At 40.7% G+C, this 12,757-nt stretch overlaps 1 protein-coding gene across 4 annotated transcripts in view; it reads right to left on the bottom strand.

Annotated features, from left to right (window-relative positions):
- FYN (FYN proto-oncogene, Src family tyrosine kinase) overlaps positions 1-12,757 on the bottom strand; it is a 217,372-nt gene that overhangs the window by 175,611 nt on the left and 29,004 nt on the right. The window contains exon 3 of one of the 4 annotated variants that reach the window (XM_054491036.2): positions 1,756-1,891. The exons of the other annotated variants lie outside the window; for them this stretch is intronic. The gene's annotated coding sequence lies outside the window, so the exon portion shown is untranslated. The remainder of the gene's footprint in view (positions 1-1,755; positions 1,892-12,757) is intronic. 4 annotated transcript variants of the gene reach the window in all.

Consider the following 12,757-nt stretch of genomic DNA (forward strand, 5'->3'; position numbering starts at 1 on the left):
CATACTTAACTCAAATATTTTACATGTAAAATGTTAAAAGCATATTTTAAAACCTTGCAAGTATAGGTTCCTCGCAAAAAGTTTAATATGTATAGTATTTCTTTAGCACAAGGGTACCTGGCTCTGCAATATTCACAAATCTGTAATATTCAAGGACCTTGCCAAAAACAGTTGTCGAAGCTACTTCTAACAGTCGTGACCTTCCCCTCAAAAGGATGTTATCAAGTAGACTGTGCAGTATATGTGACTATAAATATGTGACATGCTTATGTTACTATAAATAAATGTTGCACATTCTCACAACCCATTTAATTACTGTTCACCTAAAGCTATGCAATTAACAAAACTGTCTGAATTCTGAAAATGAGGAAAGCCCTCCTGTCTCTCTTAGGTAGTTTTACAATCCTAACAATAGACTTAATGAAGCCTTTTAAAAGAAGGATGATTACATTAAAATGATTGGGGCATGTAAAAATTCATTACATAGATCCTCTTGGTGTCTGATAGATTAAATGCCTCATCACACCCTAGAGAGAGGGAGGAAGAAAGAATAAAGAATAATACAACTGTCTGAGTGAATACCTTATACTTGAGATTTAATCTGGCCCCCATCCGTCACTCAGGACTACAGACTACACCCAAAGTTTGAGGAAAACATGCTTGGTAAATTATCAGGTAAATTATGAAATGGCCCTAGGAGTGCTGCTTGTTGAATATCAATTGACATTATAATCCATACATTCATGATGGTAAACAACAATTATGCAAGTTGATATAACTTTTTCCCTTGGAAAAATGATAAGGGATACAAAACCAAAGTATAGTCCCTGGGGAGTTTTCTGGGACTGTTAGCATCCATTACACAAGTGCTTCCAGGGATAGCACCAAAGGACTGGTTTGTGTTAAATTCATTTCTAGATATTTCATATTTTTCTGTTACTACTGCAAACAGAATTGTTTCCTTCACTTGATTTTCCAGCTATTAGCTGCTAATATACAGAAATGCAATTGATTTGTCTATTGACCTTCTATCCTGTGACTTTATTAAATTTACTTTTTAGTACCTTCTAGTATTTGCTTTATACATTCCTTAGGATTCCTCTACATAAACTGTCATATTGCCTGTGAATAGAGACAGCTTTACTTCTTCCTATCCAATCTTCACATTCCGCATGTAATTTGGTATACTGCTTTTTTTTCTATTTAACAACCTTAAACATTTGTCCAACTTATTTAGCAATTTTGATCATCATCATTTTAACTAACATATAATATTCAATTTAATAGACGTATCACAGTTTACATAATTAAATCTCAAATGGGGAACATTGAGGTTTTTTCCCTTTGGCCAAAAACAAAATTTCCAAATTATTTCCAGAATACCATGCTGCCTTCTCAGATATGTACTGTCACCATCAAAGTTTCAAACAGACAATACTAGTCAATATATAATAAAAAAACTCTGACAGAAATATTTTGAAAATGCCACCATCACTAATCTTTCTGGCCTGGAATCAAGTAAATCTGATGAATGCTATTAATGAAGGATGACCCAGAAATAACAAGTTAAAAAAAGCTGCACTTCTGAGACTCCAGAGAACATGTGCTTTTAGTGGCTTAATGCTCTACTTTCAGTTTCATAGGAATGCTAACAAAGTAAGTTAGGCTTACTAAAATCTAGATTTGAAAGAATGGAAATGTTTAAAAACAAAACAAATCCCACCAGTTCTACATATCAGAGTGGTTAGAACTTACAGATGAAGCCGATCTGCTCACCGGGGACTATTCCTATTTCACAGTTAATCTACTATTTAAAATATCATGGACCCATTTTTCTCAGGTCAAGTGAATGGGCAACCACAGGAAAGCTCTGAGTTCTCATCAAAGAAACCTACAAAGTAAAAGAGACAGTAACGTCAAATTCAGTGTAAGTTTCCTGAATTTATAAGACACAAAGCATGGCTGTCAGAAAAATCACTTGTGTTTTGGGGAAAGTAATCTCCAAAATATCTGTGTGCCTCTGCGTAGATATCTGTTTTAAAAGCTTTATTAGGATCCATGCCACCATCAGTTAGATGTAGAAACGGCACATTTACATGCTTGGCAGCATTTACTACTCAGAGCCCTGGAGATTATTGCTGATCAGGGAAAACTGAGTGAAAACAGAGAGAAACGGGTGTTTCCATACCCGTAGATACGAAGATGGAATCCACTCCCTGATGACAATGTGACCCACAGTCCACACAAGGTAACCTTTCACCCTTTCCATAATGGCCGTTTAAAATCTACACCTTTCTCTTCATTTCCCCAGCTCTCTCTAGCCCTACATATTAATAAAGAGTTGTACTTCACCAGAATCTAATGACATCCTTCCTTTTCCTCTCCAATGTTTAGCTAATCCTACATTTCCTTTCTTTCCTTTGTACTTTCCCTTGCCTTAAAAGTTAATGTTTCTTCGTGGGAATGTCAAGTGGTACAACCACTTTGGAAAACAATTTGCTATTATTCAGCAAAGTGGATGGTGCACACACTCTAAGACCCAGAAATTCTTCCCTTAGGCACCCATCCTAGAAAAACTGCAGCAGGATGCACATTCAAGAATGTTCATAGCACACTATTTAAAATAGCAAAACTGAAAAGGTCCCAACTGTCCTTGAGAGAAGGGATAAAGTGGTCTTCCACTCATACAATGAGTGGACCAGACAGCAGTGAAGATAAATAAATTTGATGCATGATGCTTCACGCATCAGTAGGAATGAATCTTAAAAATGTTGAATGAATCTTAACAAATGTGGATGGAAATAAGCAAATGGTAGAAGAAGACCATTTATATATAGTCCCAAGGTAAATAAAAGTTAGCAATAAATAATGTTTAGGGAAACAAACTTACAGAGAAAAGCAAGGAAATGATAAACATGAAATTTAGAATAGTGGTTCCATTTATTTAGAAGAGTGGAACTCACAGGGGCTTCCAAGCTGCAGGATGAGTAAGAGGGTTGTTTATTTCTCTCTCACACACACACAATGTAGATGTGTGAGTGAGTGTGGATACACATACACATACCTATTCCTTTTGTATGCCTCATATTAAAAAAAATTCTCATGTTACCCTGAACCCTGGGCCCACCTTCCTCAGTGCCTCCTTCCCAGTACTCCGACCCTCTGTAGGGCCTTGGGCTTGGACTCGTCTTAGGTGGAGCACTTGCTCCTTCTGCCTCCCATCTCCAATCAAGCAGAAGACTCAACATGACGACCTCTGTTCTCTACAAGGACTCACCTGCGTTTATCCAGGCTACTGCTGATGGGAAGGTAAAACCCAGCAGGGATGTGCAGAAGGTGGTGCCAACCTTGCTGCAAGGGAACCTGCAAGGAGTGCCCATTTCTAATCTGTCTGCCCAGAGTGCAGACACCTTTTGCTGAGTTGTACCCAGGAGCTGCAAGCGGCAGTGCTGGCCTAGCTCTCCCACCCACAAGCCAACCCCAGGGTTGCCTCCTGTTCACAAAAGTTTATCAGTTGTATTACTGCTGCCCCAATTACTACTGAGTGGTATCTCACTACTACTGACTTCCCCAAACCACCCCTTCGTCCTTCCTCATTCCTATAGAATAATCCCAGACCTACCCATCTCTCAGACACCCAGACCCTCAACTTGGCATAATTCTCCACCTTCCCCTATCCCCATTTTAAGAGTAAACTCAGAGTTTATTTTTCTGCTTCACCCACAGTTAGGAGTTCCTGGTCTTGGTACCATGGCCTGAATTTGGACAAAATAGGAATTTTTATTGGATTTATTCTATTTCAGGAATGTTTATTCTAAAAGCTTTTCTTACTTCCTACTCAAAAATTAAAATTGATAAGTTAATTCAAAGGCAAGTGAATTCAGCTGTTTTTTTCATTTCAATTTTTCTCCCCTATTTAGTAGATTACTTGTAAAAACCAGAGAAGCTGTAACTACTGTCCTAAAGATCTGAGTCTCGGTAATTTGATTTTTCTTAAAAAATGTTTCACACCATCTGCACTGTAACATGAAAACAAAATAGCAAATCTCCATTTTCACTTTAATGATCCTATTTTCATTTGATCACTGAAATACTAAAGTGATACTAAAGTGAAGGATTGTTAGGAATAATGCTCAAAATCCTAAGGAAATTGAACACTCAAACAAAGGATTCTTAGCGAAGCAATTTTACTTCTGCGCAGAGGGGTGCCTCCTTGGCCAGTTGCCATGAGAACACACCTGAACAAAGGGTCATGAGAGCCTTTGTTCCTGAAGCAAGTCCTGCCCCTGTACCCTTTCCCCATTGGCCAGGGTCGGCTCGTACAATCTCAACTAATCCCAGTTGGCTAAACATTTGATTTTTTTTAGATAAGGTGGGCACATAAAAGAAAGTGGAGGGGAAGGGAAAGGGTTGTCTGTAATGAGCTAGAAAGTTAGTCCTCTTTCCAAATAAGGAAAGGAATGTGAGCTGGTACTGATAACGCCTGGTACTGTGGCGTGCCTGGGCATCTAACAAAGGCAAAAAGGAAAAAAGGAGAAAAAGCAGAAAAGTGTGTGGGGGGAGTGGTTCTATGATTTAAAGAATAAAAGATTGATCAGATTATTGGAAAAGAAACCTCATCATATCCCACAGGACGAATGTGAAAAACAAAAACAAGAAAAGTAAGGACAGGTTTCTGCAGGTGGTGGCATACTGTAAAGCAAACTTCGGCTCCAAAAGGAGCAAGACACTATGGTACAGTTACAGGGCCAGGCTGAATGGATACGCTCAATGCAGGATTCTGAGTTCAGCAAGAAACAGAGCAACTGAAAGACAAGTCTGAAATGCCAGGCGAGTGAAGGTGATTCCAAAGTGAAAGGTGATAAGAACTGGTCTCAGGGACCTGGTTGTGAGGAAAGAGAAAACACGGTAGGCCTTCAGAGAAAGGCATCTGAGGTGGCCAATTCCTCCAATGTGGGTGAAGAATGCTCTCAATGATCATAGGAGATGGCGATACGATGGAAAATATGAAAACCTATCATTCACTATCTTGAATCTCAGCTGAGATATGGAGTGATACTCATGGGTTAAACATCCAGTGAATGATGGTTGCCTAATATTTACATGCAAATAGGCCTCAGATATTAACTGATTTGGGCTTTAGCCCCCAAAAGAAAAATTTTTAAATTATATTTCCAACAACAACAACAACAAAACAAATGCTAGGCTGTGAGCGGTGGTTCATGTCTGTAATCTCAGATCTTTCGAAGGCCGAAGTGGGAGGATGAATTGAGCCCAGGAGTTCAAGACCAGCCTGGGCAACATAGGGAGACACTGTTTCTACAAAAATAATAAAAAATATTAGCTAGGCGCTGTAGCATGCACCTGTAGTCCCAGCTGCTAGGGAGGCTGAGGTGGGAGGATCGCCCAGGAGGTTGAGGCTGCAGTGAGCCGTGACTGTGTCACTGCACTCCAGCCTGGTTGACAAAGTGAGATCGTGTCTCAAAAAACAAACAAAGAAACAAAGAAAAACAACAAATGCTTTTTTTCTGAATGAACACATTTTTCTCTGTTGGTTCTGAAATGAGCCAAGAACATTATATAGTATTTGTTGTTGTTATTAAACAGTATCATATAGAAAACATAGAAGCCTAATTATATTTTCTTGGCCACTGTAAAAATGGAATACTGTAAAGATATATGATTGGCTAGTTAGCCAATATTTATTAATACCAAATATAAGAAAACAGAATAAATATTATGGTAACTGTCAAAAGTTTTTTGTCCTACCAGTTCATGGGCCATATATAAAAAAAAACACTCCTGATACTTTACCAGTGAGGCCTTCCCACACCTAGCACCTCACTGCGGTCACCATAACAACTTCTAAACTTCACAAGTGGGTTTTATAAGTTACTTTATTTTCAATACCTAAGGGCTGTTCAAACTTTTTCCCATTATCAAATTTACTTTTTTGCGGTAAGCGGCACTTTGATGTACATCAAACTCTCTTGTAAAAGAAAAAAATGTTTTTTCCCTCATCTGGTAACAGTAGAATGGGGAAAGTGGCAGGTACTCCAGTTATGCTTTTTTTTTTAAATTACATTTCCCCCACTCCTACTCTTTAGAATATTCTAAAGATGGACAAAATCCTCCCCTGACACAAAGGTTTTGTCTTCAATTACCGTAGCATTATCTATGTTGACACACAACAACAGAAAAAATAATACGGACAGGTGCCTTCCCTCTTGCCATTCTTCTACCCTGTGTATGAATCCACTCGATGTCAAAATTGGGAGTTAGCCCATCCATGGCCAGTACTGGCCAAAGAAAGGGGGTACAACAAGTAGAAGTTGGTAAATGATGATGATTTTCTCCTCTCACTGGCATCTCTTCATCTAACTCCTGTTGGGGACTTCACGGCACTTTGTGCCTCCACTTTAGACACTCTTCACAGTTGCACCTTACTCTTGATGACTGTCAGCTTCTCCCGTGGCCTAGCTCTTTGGTGAGACAGTCAGGACTTCTTCAAGCCCCCGAGGCTCACATACTCTCCACCACATGACGCTGCCTCATGTTCCACCCTGAAACTATCTCACTTTCTCATGGCAGCCTTATTTGGAGGGACTATGCAAATGCATAAATTGCTGTTTTATCCCTTCTGTTATCATCACTGATCCATGCAGCATCTCACTTTCTTTCACTTTACACTCTGACTGTATTCAGTAGTGACACATTTCACAACTTAATGAACACCCCTAGATCTTCCGAGAAGCCACCATGCTCACTCAACAGTGGGAGCTGCTCTCCACAGACCACACATACCCACAAAGGAGGATCAGTCTTTAGTAGAGGTGAACGCTTAACCCTCATAACCCTAGTAAGATTAGTACTCCTCATCTGAATGCAAGATTCCAGTCCCTCCTTTAAAAAAATCACCCATGGGCTAATATTTGGGTATGTTACAGGAAGCGGGACTCAAGATTTAAACCTACTGACATCAGTGAGGACATCCAGGGACCTCTCCACTCAAAGTAGTGACTGACTAAGCACCCTACCAACTTTCCCTTCCCACGGTACTGCTCCATCTCAGGGCAGTTTCACAAGACTATTATGATAGATCACAAATGCAGAATACCTTGATGTCAGCAAAGCACCTGATAGTCACTCAAAAACATATCTAAGCAAGATGGGAAACCCTGGTCCAAGTGATAATTCACTTTAGTGGCCTCAGTGACTGAATGGCCATACCCAAAGGCACTAACATCACGGAAGAACAACATTGACCTGGAGAGAGGTCCTTGGAACAGGGCTTTGCACATTTGTCCCTAGTCAATGTTTTCATCAAGATGTGCTTATAGCAGTCACAAATAATTCACAGCTGAAAGGAGATAGTTAATTAATTGGAAGACAGAATAGAGATTTTAAAAGACTTAAATAGGCTAGAATGACAGCCACAACTGACTAAAAGAACACCATCTTCCTGTCCAAATTAACAGATAAAATCTTGCTTTCAATTGTAAATCTATTGTATGTGTGGATAGGATGGTGTTATCACTTGCCTCACGTTCAGTTGTTTACTGAACGGAAACAACTCATCCTGTTTACAAGTTCTGCCAGTGATCCTGTCCCCAGACTCTGGGTGGGTATGGCTTTCAGCCACAGACATTCAGAATCATATCAATTTTACGATTCTGACTTCAGACCGGGGCTTCCTTTTACTCTGGGCTCAAGCGTCTGTCTTGGGGCCTACCTCATTTCAGTAGTTGACTCTATAACTCTTTCTTTCGGACTCAGCTCTTTGCATTAGCTTCTGAACTGAAGTCCCTGCACATCTGCATGCCTCTCATCTGGCTCTATGACATGCCCAGCCACACATTTCTGCTGCCAAACATCTGTCCATCTAGACAGACACCTATAGAAGAGCTTCCTCTGTACTATGTCTTACCAGATTATCCAAACTGCCTTCTGTTTACTCTGCTGCTGGTACCATTCCCATGAGCATGCCCCAGCTCATGGATCTGTTTGTTCTCTGGATCCCTATCTGGTCTATATTCTGGATCCCAAGCTATCCCATCCACCTACTGACAGAAATCCAGATCTTCTATGCAGCATGGGGAAAGGAGATGAGTTTGAAGCAATTCACACTTAAGAAGTCCTAAGGATTTTTATCCCACATAAGCTCAATGCAAGCTGAAGATATGATAAAGTGACTCGATGAGAGATGTAATATTGGTCTGCATCAGCATAGCCTGTACTGATGCAGAAAATGTGCATCTAAGGAGACCTGATAGTAACCCCTTACTCTACACTGCTCAAATCATCTTGTAAGTACTGTGTTCATGGCCAAGCGCCATGTTTTCAAAAAGACAGTGATATAAAGGGAATGTATCCAGGAGGAAGTGACCAGAATGATGGGATTCCTGACACCAGCTAATGCAAGAAAGTTATACGAATTAGGGCTCTCGGACTAGGAAAAAAGGATTTTTCAGGGGTTGGGTTTTCAGGTACTGAAGGGCTCTCAAATGAAAGATGACCTAGAGGCTTGTATCACAAGAGACAGCTTGGGGGGTCTGCAGGAACAAAGCGGAAGGGCTGGGCTAGTGTAATAAGTGCTTGTCCCATCTCCGCTCCAGACTTGGGTGACCCCACATCTCTAGCCCCAGTTTCCCCCAAAGATTGAGAGGGTATGATTTCCAAGGCCTCTTCCCAGCTTTCAGAGCCCATAATTCCCCTTCTTTACATAAACCTCAATCTGAGAAAGAAGACAGGCATGGCCTTGCACGCTCTGGGGACTGGAGAAGAGACTAGTTCTTAGATCTTCCAAGTGGCCCCATCTAAGAAAATTAAACTGACTGAAGTAATGAGTGAAACAAGGGGTTGCAAGCTTTATGTTTTGATAAATCAAAATTACAGAAATTCCCAAACTGAGGTATGTTAGGCAGAAAATGCACCCCCAAAGGTATTCACTTCCTAATCCCTGTAACCTGCAAATATTACCTTATATGGCAAAGATGTGATAAAGTTAAGGATTTGAGAGGAAGAGCTTATTCTGGATTATGCAGCAGGCTCTAAAAGCCATCCCAGGTATCCTTATAAGAGGGCTGCAGAGGAAGACACACAGAGGAGAAGGCAATGTGAGGGCAGAGGCAGAGACTGGAGTGATGTGGCCACAAGTCAAGAACACTTGCAGCCACTAGAAGCTGGAAAGACAGGAAACAGAGATTCTCTCCATCTCTGAAGGTATCGTGGCCCTGCTGACACCTTGCTATTGGACTTCTGACCTCTTAAACCGTGGGGGAATAAATCTCTGTTGTTTTTAGCCATTAAGTTTGTGGCAATTTGTGACAGCAGGCACAGCAAGCTAACAAAGAAGGTTTTCTGCTTAAATAAAATTTTGCTGTGGGCTAAAAGTGGGCAGTAATAACCTTTTAAAGGAAAAGCTTAAATTTTTATGTATTTTTATGGCCTATACAACACCAGTCTTAGAAAACTGCAGCTCTGCTCTTAAAAGTATTTAGGGGCACTGACAAAAGCATCTTTTCAGCCCTTCTTCACACATATTTTATTAATAATCTTTCCTTCACATGCAATTTCAGCAGATAATAAGTCTATGCAAGGCAGACAACCAAATGATTCCAACTTCTACACAGCAGGCCTGGCTGCAGTGAAACAAATTATGCAGTATCTCATGGCTACAGGAGAAAGCCTCCATGTAAAAACAAATGGTACAAAGTATGTAGGGGAGAGCTCGTCTTGTCTCTCCATTGTAACGTGGGCAGCATTTCTCCCCACTCTCTCCCGGCAACACCCAGCTTTTGTCATAGGGAATGACGAATGCTACTCAGATGAAGAATATAAGAAAATGATCCCCAAGTCTGGGAACCAGCAGTGGAAAGAAAATGAGTGTCTCATGGGCTTCCCCCACTCCCACTGCCTGCAGATGCCACCCCTGGAAGTCATTTTCATGCTTTCACAGGGTGACCACCTTGCAGGGCTAGGTCAGGTTAAAGAGGTGATTCTCTTTTCAAGGTTTCCAATTGTTCCTTGATAAAAACATCATTACTACTTTTAAAACCACAAATAAGGGAGAAAGACCTTTTAAATTTGGTGAAGAGAAAATGAAAGATGTGTAAAAAATTACCAGTTAAATTACATGAGGCTGATAATGATGGCTTCAGGACAAGAGAGCATCCACAGTGGAGGAGAAAGAGAATGGTGCTTCAAGTCTGAGACATACTTTTGGATCTTGCTGCTTCCTAGATGTTAGTCCTTGGGCAATTCATTCCCCTTCTGTTGAGCTTTATTTTCCTCACATACAACATGGGGCAACTGAGTAAGATAACATATGGCCTAAAACAGTGGCTGGCCTACCAGTGTTCGTTAATGTGTAAAGAATGAATGAACTGTTCTATATCCAGGACTAAACAAGAAACCCTCAATTTTTCAACTCTTTCCTTGAATTACAATGAAAATATTGTTATCTGCAGTTGTTCTAGATCAGTTATCAATATCCTCCTAAATTTAGAATGTCTAGGAGGAGGGATTTTTTTTTTTTTTTTTTTTTGGAAATTCAAATTGGCAGAGGGCCTATTTTTTCTTCTTAGACAGCACCACTTAGTTTTACAATCCAGGGATTTACATAAAAGAAAGCTGGTCAGTTATTACACATGATACACAACAACTATTTTTGGGCCAAGACTAACAATGATTGCCTTTGAGTCTAAAAGAGAATTCTAAGCATGTCCCTTCCTCCTAAACACACACACACACACACACACACACACACACACACGCACTCATGCATGCATTGTTGCTCTTTCTCTCCCTGCCCGCAAGTCAAAGCCATTTCCTTTTCCTGGTCCCCAGTCGCCAGAAAAGTGGGTTGTGTGAAACGTGACCCTTACTCATTTATACACTGAGGCTGGGTCATTCTATTGCCTGATCACCAGCAGAATGGGTCAATCTGTGTGTGAGGCTGAGAAAGGTAAATGAAGAATGTAGGCCACTTTGGCCTCCTATAGTTTCTGAGGCTGGCAGCCTGCAGTACATGTATCAGGGAGGGCCTGAGGAACAATTCCCATCTGCACATGGGAGCTGCCCTGTCCAGTGTCCATGGGTTCAGAGGCACCAGAAGCACCTGAGTCCTGCCCCTGCAACCCGCCCATGCCCACTCAGGAAGCAACGGCTCCCACAGATGGCAGGGCGTTGTGCTTATGCTATTCTTCCCTTCCTCTTCTTTACTCTCTCCCTCACCTCCCTAAAGCAACCAGCACACGCATTTGTGCGGTACACCCCAAAGCCAATGTCTCCCTATTCACACTGGAGACACATCCTCATGTCACCCCAGCAACCAGCACTGTGAAGTCTTTGGATACCCCATGTAAACACTGCTGGCCTCTGACCCCAGAAATCTTATTCTTCCCACAAAAGAAAAAACTTGTATGAATTAATTTTCCCACCTCTTAACCAGCTGCATAGAAATCATGTGGACATGGCTTTAAAGCTGGATTCCTGATGCGGCCTCAAATTTCTAAACCTCGATTACTTAGAACTAGATTTTTCCCCCACAAGACAATTATTCCCACACTAAGAATCCAGGAGGTTTTTTATCATTTCTCTTGGGACTTATTAAAACCAAAGAAACACTGAAAAATGGAGCAACTTCCATGTACATTCTACATTAACAGAACAACACATTTCAAAGAACTCACTCACTCAGAGGAAAAGTAAACAATTCTAAGGCAGGAGGTAATTTTTCTTTTTACTTTTCTTTTTGAATGACAATTTTTGTTTTGGAAGGCCTCTGTGTCTATCAAATAGGCAGTAATGTTTGTGGCCATATTTGTGGCCTGAACGCAGCTGTCTAAACCCTGCAAACAGTTGGAATGATACTACAGGAATTCTTGGTCTCACTGAAACTGCAGAAATGGCAGGGGCCTCTCTCATGGCAGGCACTGAAATACCTTTAATCACACCAGACAAAGGCCATCCAGGATGCACGGAAACCAAACCTCTCTCCTCGGCCCTTTGAGAGTAGTTGAAGTAGATATTATTTTAATCAAATCCTTTTAAATCACTAAATAGGATGACTCCATTTAATCAGCTTTTTACACAAAAAGCACATTTTTGTTCTGATATAACTTGATTACATATTTTTCAATTTTTAAATGGGTATGGGTTTCACTTTTTAAAAATACACTTTACACACTTAAAGCAATGATATCTGGAACTGTAACCCTCAAGAATTCTAAAAGATTCTGTGGAAAAGAAAATATTTGCTTTAATTTGTTTCCCTTGTGCACTACTGCTTCCCCCTCTTTTATCTTTGAACTCTCTTTGCTTGCCCAGATTAATTCAATTTTAAGAATTATCTGTTCATTTGTCTGCTTGAAACTTTGTACTTTTGGGGAGCAAGTCAAGGAATGATGGTCTTATCGCCACATAATGCTATTAACAAGAATGGTTTCCACTCATTCATGCCTGCTCAATTTTTTAAGAGGGCCTCAATTTTTTAAGAGTTAGGCACTAGGCTTGGCACAGATAAGGATTCTGAGCTGATAAAGCCTGCAGTTCCACAGTGAACACTGCTGTCAGACAGTCACTGCACAGATAACTACGCAACCACAATGACAGCTTTGAAGCGGCCGTGGCGATAGGGCAACCCCATCCAGCCTGGGCCTTTAGCGGAGTGTCAAGGAAGAGCTCTCTAAAAAGTAACAAACGCTGCTTTCTTAGAACTTATGAAACTTTAAAAAAAATAAGGCACACAGATATA

Source organism: Pongo pygmaeus, chromosome 5, assembly GCF_028885625.2.
Source record: "Pongo pygmaeus isolate AG05252 chromosome 5, NHGRI_mPonPyg2-v2.0_pri, whole genome shotgun sequence".
NCBI lineage: Eukaryota > Metazoa > Chordata > Mammalia > Primates > Hominidae > Pongo > Pongo pygmaeus.